This window comes from Pseudophryne corroboree, chromosome 9 (genome assembly GCF_028390025.1).
Source record: "Pseudophryne corroboree isolate aPseCor3 chromosome 9, aPseCor3.hap2, whole genome shotgun sequence".
Classification (NCBI taxonomy): domain Eukaryota; kingdom Metazoa; phylum Chordata; class Amphibia; order Anura; family Myobatrachidae; genus Pseudophryne; species Pseudophryne corroboree.
Window position 1 is genome coordinate 39532523 of NC_086452.1, and position 16227 is coordinate 39548749.

The 16227-nt window shown below is 44.8% G+C and overlaps 1 protein-coding gene across 11 annotated transcripts in view; it reads left to right on the top strand.

The window, feature by feature from the left end:
• The window catches only part of DOCK7 (dedicator of cytokinesis 7), a 274293-nt gene that overhangs the window by 122164 nt on the left and 135902 nt on the right, over positions 1-16227 (top strand). The gene's annotated exons all lie outside the window — the stretch shown is intronic.

Below are 16227 nucleotides of genomic sequence, written 5' to 3' on the forward strand. Positions count from 1 at the left end.
ATGCTCGGTGCCAGTACATACAGTTTTTCAGCCTCCCACGTGCAGCTGCCTGATTGGGGGGGGGGGGGGGGCGCGCCCTGGGCAGCATTTGGGACCTCATATTGGCTGAAAAGAACACATATATACAGCTGGGCACTGTATATATGTATGAGCCCCCGCCAAAATTACTGTTTAAGCGGGACAGAAGCCCGCCGCCGAGGGGGCGGGGCTTCTCCCTCAGCACTCACCAGCGCCATTTTTTCTCCACAGCACCGCTGAGAGGAAGTTCCCCGGGCTCTCCCCTGCTGATACACGGTAGAAGAGGGTTGAAAAGAGAGGGGGGGGGCACATAATTAGGCGCAAAAACTATAACATACAGCAGCTACCTGGTTAACATTAAGTTACTGTGTTATTCCTGGGATATTATAGCGCTGGGGTGTGTGCTGGCATACTTTCTCTCTGTCTCTCCAAAGGGCCTGGTGGGGGAACTGTCTTCAGAAAGGACATTCCCTGTGTGTGTGGTGTGTCAGTACGCTTGTGTCGACATGTCTGATGAGGAAGGCTATGTGGGAGAGGAGCGGGAGCAAATGAATGTGGTGTCTCCGCCGACGGCGCTGACACCTGATTGGATGGATATGTGGAAGGTTTTAAATGATAAAGTTAATTCCTTGCATAAAAGATTTGACAAGGCTGATGCATTGGGGCAGTCAGGGTCTCAACCCATGCCTAACCCTATGTCGCAGGGACCGTCAGGGTCTCATAAGCGCCCACTATCCCAAATTGTTGACACAGATACCGACATGGATTCTGACTCCAGTGTCGATTACGATGATGCAAAGTTACAGCCAAAAATGGCTAAATCCCTTCGATATATGAATATAGCAATAAAGGATGTTTTGCACATCACAGAGGAAACCCCTGTCCCTGACACGAGGGTGTATATGTATAAGGGAAAGAAGCCTGAGGTAACTTTTACCCCCTCACACGAACTGAATGAGTTATGTGAAAAAGCTTGGGAATCTCCAGATAAAAAACTGCAGATTTCCAAACAGATTCTTATGGCGTATCCTTTCCCGCCAACGGATAGGTTACGATGGGAGTCCTCCCCTAGGGTGGACAAAGCTTTAACACGCTTATCCAAAAAGGTAGCCCTGCCGTCCCAGGATACGGCTACCCTCAAAGATGCTGCTGATCGCAAACAGGAGGTTACCCTGAAGTCCATTTATACACATTCGGGTACCTTACTAAGACCGGCATGGACGGATACCTTATCTGAGGAATTGGATACCCTAGATAAGGATACTGTATTATTGATCCTGGGGCATATAAAAGACGCTGTCCTATATATGAGAGATGCTCAAAGAGACATTAGTCTACTGGGTACTAGAATAAACGCTATGTCGATTTCTGCCAGAAGGGTCCTGTGGACTCGGCAATGGACAGGTGATGCCGACTCAAAAAGGCATATGGAGGTTTTACCTTACAGGGGTGAGGAATTGTTCGGGGAAGATCTCTCGGACCTGGTCTCCACAGCTACAGCTGGAAAGTCAAATTTTTTGCCTTATGTTCCCTCACAGCCTAAGAGAGCACCGCATTATCAAATGCAGTCCTTTCGTTCCTAAAGAAACAAGAAAGTCAGAGGTGCGTCCTTTCTTGCCAGAGGTAGGGGCAGAGGAAAGAAGCTGCACAACGCAGCTAGTTCCCAGGAACAGAAGTCCTCACCGGCCTCTACAAAATCCACCGCATGACGCTGGGGCTCCACTGGCGGAGCCGGGCCCTGTGGGGGCACGTCTTCGGAATTTCAGCTACATGTGGGTTCACTCCCAGGTGGATCCTTGGGCAATAGAAATTGTGTCTCAGGGTTACAAGCTGGAATTCGAAGAGGTGCCTCCTCGCCGGTATTTCAAATCGGCCCTACCATCTTCCCCCCCAAAAGAGGGAAATAGTGTTAAACACAATACAAAAATTGTATCTTCAGCAGGTGGTGGTCAAGGTTCCCCTCCTTCAACAGGGAAGGGGTTATTATTCGACCATGTTTGTAGTCCCGAAACCGGACGGTTCGGTCAGACCCATATTGAATTTAAAATCTCTGAACCTATACTTGAAAAGGTTCAAGTTCAAGATGGAATCGCTAAGAGCGGTCATCGCAAGCCTGGAAGGGGGGGATTTTATGGTGTCACTGGACATAAAGGATGCGTACCTTCATGTCCCCATTTATCCACCTCATCAGGCGTACCTAAGATTTGCGGTACAGGATTGTCATTACCAATTTCAGACATTGCCGTTTGGTCTCTCAACGGCCCCGAGGATTTTCACCAAGGTAATGGCGGAAATGATGGTGCTCCTGCGGAAGCAAGGTGTCACAATTATCCCATACTTGGACGATCTCCTCATAAAAGCGAGATCAAGAGAGCAGTTGCTGAACAGCGTATCTCTTTCACTGAAAGTGTTACAGCAACACGGCTGGATTCTCAATATTCCAAAGTCGCAGTTGGTTCCTACGACTTTTCTGCCCTTCTTGGGCATGATTCTGGACACGGACCAGAAGAGGGTTTATCTCCCGATAGAGAAGGCCCAGGAACTCATGACTCTGGTCAAGAACCTATTGAAACCAAAACAGGTGTCAGTGCATCATTGCACTGGAGTCCTGGGAAAGATGGTGGCGTCATACGAGGCCATTCCCTTCGGCAGGTTCCATGCGAGGACTTTCCAATGGGACCTACTGGACAAGTGGTCCTGGTCACATCTTCAGATGCATCGGTTGATCACCCTGTCCCCCAGGGCCAGGGTGTCACTACTGTGGTGGCTGCAGAGTGCTCACCTTCTCGAGGGCCGCGGATTTGGTATTCAGGACTGGATCCTGGTGACCACGGACGCAAGCCTCCGAGGTTGGGGAGCAGTCACACAGGGAAGAAATTTCCAGGGTCTTTGGTCAAGTCAAGAGACTTAGCTCCAGGATGTTGATGTGAAGACAAGGGCCATATACAACGCCCTACGTCAAGCGGAGACCTTACTTTGCGACCGACCAGTTCTGATCCAGTCAGACCACATCACCGCAGTGGCTCATGTAAACCGCCAAGGCGGCACAAGGAGCAGAGTTGCAATGGCGGAAGCCACCAGAATTTTTCGCTGGGCGGAGAATCATGTAAGCACACTGTCAGCAGTGTTCATTCCGGGAGTGGACAACTGGGAAGCAGACTTCCTCAGCAGACACGACCTACACCCGGGAGAGTGGGGACTTCATCCAGAAGTCTTCGCACAGATTGTGAGTCGGTGGGAACTGCCACAGATAGACATGATGGCGTCCCGCCTCAACAAAAAGCTACAGAGGTATTGCGCCAGGTCAAGTGACCCTCAGGCAGTAGCGGTAGACGCCCTGGTGACACCGTGGGTGTTCCAGTCAGTCTATGTATTTCTTCCTCTTCCTCTCATACCAAAGGTGTTGAGGATAGTAAGAAGAAAAGGAGTGAGAACAATCCTCATTGTTCCAGATTGGCCAAGACGGACCTGGTATCCAGATCTGCAGGAACTGCTCACAGAAGATCCGTGGCCTCTTCCTCTAAGACAGGACCTGTTGCAACAGGGACCCTGTCTGTTCCAAGACTTACCGCGGCTGCGTTTGACGGCATGGCGGTTGAACGCCGGATCCTAGCAGAAAAAGGCATTCCGGTTGAGGTTATCCCTACGCTGATAAAGGCTAGGAAGGAAGTAACAGCAAAACATTATCGCCGTATATGGCGAAAATATGTTTCTTGGTGTGAGACCAAGAATGCTCCTACGGAAGAATTCCATCTGGGTCGTTTCCTTCACTTCCTACAAACTGGAGTGAATTTGGGCCTTAAATTAGGTTCCATTAAGGTCCAGATTTCGGCACTATACATTTTCTTTCAAAAAGAATTGGCTTCTCTCCCAGAAGTTCAGACTTTTGTAAAGGGAGTGCTGCATATTCAGCCTCCTTTTGTGCCTCCGGTGGCACATTGGGATCTTAACGTGGTGTTGAGTTTCCTAAAGTCACACTGGTTTGAACCACTTAAAACGGTGAAGTTGAAATATCTCACGTGGAAGGTGGTCATGTTATTAGCCTTGGCTTCGGCTAGGCGAGTGTCTGAATTAGTGGCTTTGTCACATAAAAGCCCCTATCTGGTTTTCCATATGGACAGGGCAGAATTGCGGACCCGTTCGCAATTTCTGCCAAAATTGGTTTAATCTTTTCATATGAACCAACCTATTGTGGTGCCTGTGGCTACACGTGACTTGGAGGATTCCGAGTTACATGATGTGGTCAGGGCTTTGAAAATTTACGTAACCAGAACGGCTAGAGTCAGGAAAACTGAAGCGCTGTTTGTCCTGTATGCATCCAACAAGATTGGTGCCCCTGCTTCAAAGCAAACTATTGCTCGCTGGATTTGTAACACGATTCAGCAAGCGCATTCTACGGCTGGTTTGCCATTACCAAAATCGGTCAAGGCCCATTCCACTAGGAAGGTGGGCTCTTCTTGGGCGGCTGCCCGGGGGGTTTCGGCACTACAGCTGTGTCGAGCTGCTACTTGGTCGGGTTCAAAAACTTTTGTGAAATTCTACAAGTTTGATACCCTGGCTGAGGAGGACCTCATGTTTGCTCAATCAGTGCTGCAGAGTCATCCGCACTCTCCCGCCCGTTTGGGAGCTTTGGTATAATCCCCATGGTCCTTACGGAGTCCCCAGCATCCTCTAGGACGTTAGAGAAAATAAGATTTTACTCACCGGTAAATCTATTTCTCGTAGTCCGTAGAGGATGCTGGGCGCCCGTCCCAAGTGTGGACTTCTTCTGCAATACTTGTATATAGTTATTGCTTCAATAAGGGTTATGTTATAGTTGCATCGGTCTTGAACTGATGATATGTTGTTTTCATACTGTTAACTGGGTAGTTATCACAAGTTTTATACGGTGTGATTGGTGTGGCTGGTATGAATCTTGCCCTTGGATTAACAAAATCCTTTCCTCGTACTGTCCATCTCCTCTGGGCACAGTTTCTCTAACTGAGGTCTGGAGGAGGGGCATAGAGGGAGGAGCCAGTGCACACCAGGAACTAAATTCTTTCTTAAAGTGCCCATGTCTCCTGCGGAGCCCGTCTATCCCCATGGTCCTTACGGAGTCCCCAGCATCCTCTACGGACTACGAGAAATAGATTTACCGGTAAGTAAAATCTTATTTTTGTTTTCCCATCCAGAAACCTCTTTGATACTGTAGCTCTTTACAGCAGCATCAGGATACATTGAGATAATGCAAGGTCTCCTGTAGAAAGCTACATTACTCTATTGTGGTTTCCTATACCAAGGACAGCCTTGGGTGTACTCTCCAACCCCAACCAGACATGATGTACTAATGTGACACAATGCACAATCTTATCTTCACTCGCTCATCAACAAAGACTCACACAGATCGGGGTTTCAGTTTGTCACAAGACAACAATACAAGTTGATCCATTAAAAAAAATATATGTGCACTATACTATATGTTTCTATGTACCTGTACTATACTATATGTTTCTATGTACTATACTATATGTTTCTATGTACTATACTATATGTTTCTATGTACTATACTATATGTTTCTATGTACTATACTATACGTTTCTATGTACTATACTATATGTTTCTATGTACTATACTATATGTTTCTATGTACTATACTATGTTTCTATGTACTATACTATATGTTTCTATGTACTATACTATATGTTTCTATGTACTAAACTATCTATCTATCTATCTATCTATCTATCTATCTATCTATCTATCTATCTATCTATCTATCTATCTATCTATCTATCTATCGTCCAGTGGCGAAACTTTTGAGTGTGGGCCCAGGTGCAAAAATATAATTTGGCCCCCCTCCTCCACCCCAAAGTTCATAATATGCCACACAGCAGTGGGTGACAGGGAAAGGGTGGCAGCATAAGGCAGGAAGGAGGCAAAGGGTGACAATGGGAGGCAGAGGGTGACAGCGGCATGCAGGGGGTGACAGGAGGAGGAAGTGTGTGACGGAGAGACAGTGGGTGACAGGGGTACGAGCACAATGTAATGCATGGTGCAGAGAATCTGTCTGTTAATTAGAGGCAGTAAGTGGCTGTGATCACCAGCGCTGACTGGTGACAGGACTCCTCTATCAGTCCAGCACACACAAGGACAGTCCTGCCTCCTCAAGGTAAGGGGAAGGTCCCTCAGGCAGTGGGGCCCAACCTGCTCTCTGCACTGGGCCATTCATCCGACACTGCTCAAAATGGGGGACCGGGGATAACTCACTGTTATATATATATATATATATATATATATATATATATATATATATATATATTTGTTAGTGTGTCTTTGATATTGCACAGCTCTCCCTTTTAGTTACCCTGGTGGGGAGGAAAGTGTGTGTCGGTCAGGTAAGGTAATAGGTGACTGATTCCTTTTCCAAGGCCGTTCACACTGACTGAAGCCTAGTGTAGCAGCTGCCAGGGTGCTTCTGTAACACGGGGGCTACATTAGCTGGTTACAGTCTTGTTCGTGTTTGCATTTTATTAATTGTTCCTTTTTGAACGTAGCTGTAGTTTTGAAAAATGTATTTCCCATATTCCCATGTGTTCTATCTGCGTCAGACGAGCCGTACCTATACATAAGGAAACAAGTCGACCACATGATGACGCAGTCTCACATTTGTACGGGGGTGGTATGAATTGCCGGCGGCCGGGTCCCCGGCGGCCTGCATGCCGGGGTCCCGACTGCCAACTTGCTGACAGCGGGGCGAGCGCAATGAGCCCCTTGCAGGCACGGTAGCACGCCACGATATCTATTCTCCCTCCAGGGGGTCGTGGACCCCCAAGAGGGAGAAAAGGTGTCTGTATGCCGGTTGTCGGGATTCTGGCGCCGGTGTACTGTGCGCCGGGATCCCAACAACCGGTATACTGAAGACCACCCATTTGTACGTTAAGCGTGTTATACATATATTTCCATGTTATTCCCGTTATAATGGCGCAGAGGACGCCATGCTGGTTAGAGGTGAGACCTGATTCTGGTGTGTGCCGGAATAGGGATCTTGCAGTGAAATGCTGCAGTTTGCAGTTTTATTCTGCACCATGAACTTCCTTCTGCAATTGCTGTTATTTCTGTCCTATCAGAGGGGAACGTAGATACCATTAAATGCTTCTTGCTTTGCTCTATAATCAGCATTTAGACATTTGCTACAAAATGCATTTTAAAAATTCCTGGACTTGCACTGTAACCCCGGGATGACTGTAGTGGGAAACGCCATTTTCACTCCCTCCGACTGTTTATTTATTTTTTATTTTTTTGGACTTAACTACTGTACATTTAAAAAATAAAATGCATAGAAAACTCATTAAAACTAGTTAAAATAAGAGACAATTGTGCTTTTCTACAATGACATACTAGAACTTAAGTTCTGCATGCTACACTACTGTACTACATAGCCTGGGTGACTGCGCTGCACTCACTCTGTGACATCACCATCTAATCACACACTAACCTGCTACATAGCCTGGGTGACTGCGCTGCACTCACTCTGTGACATCACATCCAATCACACACGAGTCTGCTACATAGTCTGTGTGACTGTGCTGCACTCACTCTGTGACATCACATCCAATCACACACAAGCCTGCTACATAGTCTGTGTGACCACGCCGCGCTCACTCTGTGACATCACCATCCAATCACACACTAACCTGCTACATAGGCTGTGTGACTGCGCTGCACTTTGTGACATCATCATCCAATCACACACTACTGTAACCTACTACATAGGCTGTGTGGCTGTGCTGCACTCTCTACGTGACATCATCACCCAGTCACACTCTACTTTGACCTATTACATAGTCTGTGTGACTCTGTGACATCATCCAATCACACACTACTCTAACCTATTACATAGACTGTGTGACTGTGCTGCACTCTGTGACATCATCATCCAATCACACACTACTGTAACCTATTACATACAGTGCATCCAGAAAGTATTCACAGCGCATTTTCCCCCTCATAAATTCTACACACAATACCCCATAATGACAACGTGAAAAAAGTTTTCTTGTGATTTTTGCAAATTTATTCAAAATAAAAAACTAAGAAATCACACGTACATAAGTATTCACAGCCTTTGCCATGAAGCTCAAAATTTAACTCAGGTGCATCCTGTTTCCGCTGATCATCCTTGAGATGTTCCTACAGCTTAATTGGAGTCCACCTGTGGTAAATTCAGTTGATTGGGCATGATTTGAAAAAGGCACACACCTGTCTATATAAGGTCCCACACTTGACAGTGCATATCTGAGCACAAACCAAGCATGAAGTCAAAGGAATTGTCTGTAGACCTCCAAGACAGGATTGTGGCCAGACAGAAGTCATTCCTTAGTAAAAAGCACATGGCAGCCCGCCTGGAGTTTGCCAAAATGCACCTGAAGAAACAAAATACTCTGGTCTGATGAGACAAAGATTGAATTCTTCGGCATGAATGCCAGGCATCATGTTTGGAGGAAACCAGGCACCGCTCATCACCAGGCCAATACCATCCCTACAGTGAAGCATGGTGGTGGCAGCATCAAGCTGTGGGGATGTTTTTCAGCGGCAGGAATTGGGAAACTAGTCAGGATAGAGGGATAGATGAATGCAGCAATGTACAGAGACACTCTGGATGAAAACCTGCTTCAGAGCGCTCTTGACCTCAGACTGGGGCGACGGTTCATCTTTCAGCAGGGCAACGACCCTAAGCACACAGCCAAGATATCAAAGGAGTGACTTCAGGACAACTCTGTGAATGTACTTGAGTGGCCCAGCCAGAGCCCAGACTTGAATCCGATTGAACGTCTCTGGAGAGATCTGAAAATGGCTGTGCACTGACGCTTCCCATCCAACCTGATGGAGCTTGAGAGGTGATGCAGAGAGGAATGGGCGAAACTGCCCAACAATAGGTGTGCTAAGCTTGTGGCATCATATTCAAAAAGACTTGAGGCTGTAATAGCTGCCAAAGGTGCATCAACAAAGTATTGAGCAAAGGCTGTGAATATTTATATACATGTGTTTTTTTATTTTTAATAAATTTGCAAAAATCTAAAAAAAACTTTATTTTTTTCACGTTGTCATTATGGGGTATTGTGTGTGTAGAATTTTGAGGGGAAAAATTAGTTTATTCCATTTTGGTATAAAGCTGTAACATAACAAAATGTGGAAAAAGTGAAGCGCTGTAAATACTTTCCGGATGCACTGTAGGCTGTGTGACTGCGCTGCACTATGTGACATCATCATCCAATTACACACTACTGTCACCTATTACATAGGCTGTGTGACTGTGCTGCACTCACCATGTGACCTCATCATCCAATCACACACTACTGTCACCTATTACATATTCTGTGTGACTGCTGCACTCACCATGTGACATCATCATCCAATCACACACTACTGTCACCTATTACATAGGCTGTGTGACTGTGCTGCACTCACCATGTGACCTCATCATCCAATTACACACTACTGTCACCTATTACATAGGCTGTGTGACTGAGCTGCACTCACCATGTGACCTCATCATCCAATCACACACTACTGTCACCTATTACATAGGCTGTGTGACTGCTCTGCACTCACCATGTGACCTCATCATCCAATCACACACTACTGTCACCTATTACATAGGCTGTGTGACTGCTCTGCACTCACCATGTGACCTCATCATCCAATCACACACTACTGTCACCTATTACATAGGCTGTGTGACTGCGCTGCACTCACAATGCGACCTCATCATCCAATCACACACTACTGTCACCTATTACATAGGATGTGTGACTGCGCTGCACTCACCATGTGACCTCATCATCCAATCACACACTACTGTCACCTATTACATAGGCTGTGTGACTGTGCTGCACTCTGTGACCTCATCATCCAATCACACACTACTGTCACCTATTACATAGGCTGTGTGACTGTGCTGCACTCACCATGTGACCTCACCATCCAATCACATACTACTGTCACCTATTACATAGGCTGTATGACTGTGCTGCACTCACCATGTGACCTCATCATCCAATCACACACTACTGTCACCTATTACATAGGCTGTGTGACTGTGCTGCACTCACCATGTGACCTCATCATCCAATCACACACTACTGTCACCTATTACATAGGCTGTGTGACTGCTCTGCACTCACCATGTGACATCATCAGCCAATCACACACTACTGTAACCTATTACATAGGCTCTGTCACTGTGCTGCACTCACCATGTGACATCATCATCAAATCACACACTACTGTCACCTATTACATATTCTGTGTGACTGCTGCACTCACTCTGTGAGCCACTAATATGAAAGGAAGAGTTGTTCTGGTCTGGAGTTCCTAATTCCCCCTGGGCTACTTTATTATCATCACTTACTTAGAACCTTTTGAATCTATCACCCAATTGTTTCACACTCCTATGCGTCATATTGTTTCATGATGCGCTGGCAGTAGCAGGAACATGAAGAAAGTACGTTATGCCCGTCATCTAACAGTATGAGCACAGGTCACAGCAATCCCTCTCCTGATGTGTGTGTGGGAGGTAATTCACAGGGTAAAATGTAACAGACTTTGCTATTTTCAGGACAGTTCTACAACACCGTATTTCCCGAATAACTTTTAAGAGACCTATAGCGCCACCTATGGCCACATTCTGTTACATACCAGCTCAAAAATAAACCAGCAAACTTGTTACAGAGGCAAGCGGCCTGTGATTTTTCCAGCTCCTGTTGGACTACATATCCTACGATAACCTGGTTTACAAAAGCTGGGGACCACCAGTTTTCTTATCTTCCAGGTATATGGTTTTTATCACAAGAGGTGAGCTATATTATGGCCCCTTCTTTTAGTACGACCAGTAAAATATATTGACTTTTTCCAGCACTTTGGTGTTTGAGAAAAAAAAAATTGTGATTTTCTTCTCTGTAACAAAAATAAATTTAGAGGCCCTTTGAGAGCGGTTATAAAGCGAAACGCGTCAAGACGCCAGGTGGAATACATTGGTGGATGCAACCTGGAGTAGTAGATTGCGGGGACAAATAGCATCTACAATCTGCCACTCCAGGTCGTGTTCACTCATACCCTCCACCTGGTGTCTTGACGCGTTTCGATTCATAATATTTCTCTAAATTCCTTTTCAGGCAAGACTATTTAATTCCTAACCACATTGAAGGTGGTATGGAATCTTTAAACTTGGAATTAAGAACATTCCAAAGACAAAAATCACAATCCCCCCTCACCGATTAGAATGTATTTTTTTAGGCGGCGTGGACGCATACCCTTTTAGGCCCCCCCCAGCATTCGTTAACTGGGCCCTGCGTGGCTGTCTACACCCCTGCCCTGCACCAATGTCCTTTAAATAGTTCTTGGTGAGAGTAGATTTGACTATATAGACATTTGTCTATTTTGAATATTGAAACTGAGTTACACCTTCCACCATACCATATTTATGGCACTGATCTGTTCGATGGTTCTATTTTGTACTCCCTTTGGCCTGTGTTATACCGTTATGTTTAAGAGCTGATAATCTATGTGGTATATGCTGGATTGAACCATATAGGCCATTATTACTTTATCATGATTTACCTAATATCTTCGCCCTCTCAGACCACGATACACATTGTGATTATCTGATGGTTTGTAGTCTCTGTCCTGCACCTACAGACCAGAATGTATCCGGCAATACAACCAGCTTGATATAATTAGGGGTCATTTTACTCCGATATCCACAAATCATATTTACTATCTTGTGGTGTTTGCCGGTTTAGTTTTAGGTTGATGTTTTGTATCTTTGTGTGTCTAGAACAATATGTCACATTTTAACAAATCAATAAATGTTATGTTTTATATACACAGAAGGCAGTTGGGCTGAACTGTCATATTAGACGCGTTTGGTGGCCCCCAGGATCATTGTGACGGTGAGCTGCTCCACGGTAGCGTTTCGGTCGGCCCTCGCGCACCTTCGTAGCCGACGTTCACCTCTGCATCAATGGCACGTGGTGCTCAGCAGTATCCACATCGGTTATTCGCAATGGTGCCATTTGTCCAGTCACGATACACCTTCACCGCAGCAGCACGTGGACAGTTCCCAAACTGCGCTGTGTCAGAAATACCGCCACCCTTGGCCCGAAAGCCGATAATCCCTTTTTGCAGTTTAGTCGCCCCTTTTACCCATGACAGCAACGAGTGATGTGTGTGCAGATTGCCTATCACACACCTTATATACCCACCAAGCTTGCGCATGACACGTGACGTACTTCATGGGATACGCGCTGCCGAAGTCAAATGTAGGAGGTGGTCATGATAACGTGACTTGACTGTGTATGTTAATAACCAGCCATACACCCGCAATCCACAGGATGAGCGCTATCACATCTGTAGGACACGTGGTGCAGTAATGCTACTTAATTCTTTTTAATTTGTTTTATTTTAACAAAAAAACACGACTAATTGTCTTTGATTGAGCAATATTGGTAACCTCGCCTAAGTTACACTTCACTGAAGAAATCACGGACACGGGAGGAAACTGAGTGACTTTATTAAGCACGCTGAACCCATTGCCCCAGTGAAAAAGATAAATGCTGATGAACGCTCTAAGCACTAAGAATACTCATAGTCAAAATCATTTTGATAAACTTTTATAATTATCATTGAGTATAAGTGAAGTTCTTAGCACAAATTTGGCCAAAAATGTGAACCCATCCACCGCATCCAGGTGAACTTCATTAGATGGGTTCCTAACATCCCCAATACTAACGCATATAAATGTATCCAGATCTTACCTTTAAATAGACCTCATTCTAACATGTAGTCAGCAATGTAGGTACCTGTGCTAATTAAAAGCACCTGAGAGTGGATGGGAGGAAGGGGGGGCAATATCAGAATGAAGGAGCCTCACCTTCAAGTGTACAATATATATATATATATACAAATATAAAGGAAAAAGGGGATCACTTGGACTGCACACCCTATTTTTAAACATAATAAGAGGTGCTACAATACTGAGGCTTCTAGTACCACACAGGGAAAAGAAAAATGTAGGTGCATTTAAAATACTGTTAGTCAAAATTATTTTTATAAACTGTAACAACATGGAGTATGTGAAGTTCTTAGCACAAATTTGGCCAAATATGTGAGCCCATTCACCACGTCAAGGTGAACTTCTTTAGATGGGACCCTAACCCCCTCCCCCCTTCCCCAATACTAACACCTCCCATATTTAGGGACAGGCGTTGAGGAATTCAATTAGGATGCGCACATGTTGGACATCAGGCCAGGTGGTATGTGGTGGAATGCTCCTCTGTAAACCGTGATGGTGGTATAGGGTATTGGTAATATCTCTGTAATAGAAGAGTCTTGTGCAGGACACCAATGGAGCACATGTAGCAGGTCTGACCTCATATCACGAACCTGTAAGCTTCTATTGTTCAGCTGCACCATATGCAGCTTCAACATCGATGTCCTTTCCATTTTTGTTACCGCTGGTCTTCATATTGTCCGCCAATCGTTTCAATTGCTGGTAACGGGCAAATACTGTGAAGTACAAGATAACCGCAGTGAACAGCAGCATAAAGATGAAGACAACACTGATGATGATGACTGTGGTTTTGATGTTTCTGCTCTTCATCTCTGACTTTAGGTCATCCATATCGTTCTGCAGTTCATCCATAAAATCATCCATTGGTTTAGCGGTCACAGATCCGTCCCCATTAGCGGCAGCTGGTGGTAGCGCTCGGATGTCTGAGCGGGTCACTCCCGTTGGGTGGATCACACGCAGTCTCCCCAGCCGGATCAATCTGCGCAGATCCTCTATTTGCTGCTCTTTCTTTGCATCCCAATTGCTTCCTGTACAAACACAGACAGCGAAACATGAATTGCTAAACACTGTGCATTGCTTACCGTACATCTGACAGTATCATATATGCAGGATTTACTGTACATATATTGTCTTATGGGGAAATCATTCACCGCTACTAATCATATGAGATAAGGGGAGAAGGAACCCTGTCATGTTACATGGACTGATATTTGTATATTATATTTTACTATTACTATCTGTCATTAAAAAAGTGTATAATAAAGTCACAGATACAGAATACTGCACAGCGCTTCTACCTATCAGTCCTATGAGAATGATGGGGATATTCTGTGTATTAATGTGCTGGCTCTTTGATACTATTTGTATGTTGGATAAATTGATTTATTTCATGTTCTGGTGTTGCTGGCTTCTATTTATACTAAGAGATTCCCAATATCCACCCATGAGGTTCTCCTGTCCTCTGCATGTATTACAGGGACATCACAGCTGATCTGTGTGAGCCCCACCCATGAGGTTCTCCTGTCCTCTGCATGTATTATAGGGACATCACAGCTGATCAGTGTGAGCCCCACCCATGAGGTTCTCCTGTCCTCTGCATGTATTACAGGGACATCACAGCTGATCTGTGTGAGCCCCACCCATGAGGTTCTCCTGTCCTCTGCATGTATTATAGGGACATCACAGCTGATCAGTGTGAGCCCCACCCATGAGGTTCGCCTGTCCTCTGCATGTATTACAGGGACATCACAGCTGATCAGTGTGAGCCCCACCCATAAGGTTCTCCTGTCCTCTGCCTGCATGTATTACAGGGACATCACAGATGATCTGTGTGAGCCCCACCCATAAGGTTCTCCTGTCCTCTGCCTGCATGTATTACAGGGACATCACAGCTGATCTGTGTGAGCCCCACCCATGAGGTTCTCCTGTCCTCTGCATGTATTACAGGGACATCACAGCTGATCTGTGTGAGCCCCACCCATGAGGTTCTCCTGTCCTCTGCATGTATTACAGGGACATCACAGCTGATCTGTGTGAGCCCCACCCATGAGGTTCTCCTGTCCTCTGCATGTATTACAGGGACATCACAGCTGATCTGTGTGAGCCCCTTTCTGGTTACAGCAATCACAGCAGCCGCCCTCTCCTGATAGTACAGCGTTATATTCTTATCTGTCAGCAATTTACAGGGGGTTAGTGGGGTGGTATTCAGACACAAATTGTGGGGTAGAAAGTGAATATACATATGAGACAGATGTGAGCTAGTTACTATAGTAATAATCTGGGAAAGGGGCTGTAGAATAACTAGTGTTTAGAAAGCTAAGAATAAATTCCTGCGACTATACCTGATGTTTCTCCTCCGTCTGACACTTCCATACGTATCCCATGCACAAAGAGTAAGAGAAGAATCACACACGTCTTCATCTTCATCCTCAGTGTAGAGCCGGATACTCCGCTTATCATCAAGGTGAAAAAGCGAATGGCTGCTCCCTACTCTTACCACTCAATATGTAACCACAGGACTATTGTGATGTCATAGCACAGAACCATTATGATGTCATAGCACGGACATAGCAGCAGCTATATCAAACTCCATTTTTAAAAATTTTTTTTTACAGTTACCCCTCATAGACTACTGTATATGCTGTGAATTTGAAAGTTTTATCAGGTCCCCTATTAGCGATATTAGAGGTCAATTAAGGTGAAAGACTAGCAATGTCAAAGTGCTCTAATAAAAAATCTAGACAAGTGAGAGAACTCAAAATTAGTTTGGCAAATCTTTGTATATATAGCTATTAACCCCCCCCCCCATAAAAATAAAAAAATAAAAAAATTACAGCTCTGAAATTTTATTCCTTCTTGCTGAAATACAATCCAAAAAATAAACTTTTTTTTAAAATCGAACAATAAACTTTGTGCTTAAATTTCAGTTATAAGGAAGTGAGGTAAGGAAATAGTTATATGACTAAAAATGTAGCTTGGAATGTGCTGAAAATAATGCTTTTTATCCCAGCCTTCTATGAGTTTTCTGAGCTGAGATATTGCATTCGGCCCAAAATGTCAGCAACAGTGACAAATGTTATACGCCATGATACAAAAATGGCCGCCATCTTCATTTGAAGGTAAATAAAAACAAAGTAATGCTGGCTTCTGACTACTTACTTACAGGGGTTATCACACACACAAAAAATATATATATTTTTTTTTATACAAAATGGTCAGGCAACCAATTCATTTCATTCTGCACCATTTCATATGGATTGACCCATTGTTTGCAGAATCCACGTATTGATTAAGAGTTTTTCACAGTGCTGAAAAAAGTAAATCTATTTATTCTATTGTTTGTATCTGTTGGGGAAATCCGTGCTACCCATTTTACTTT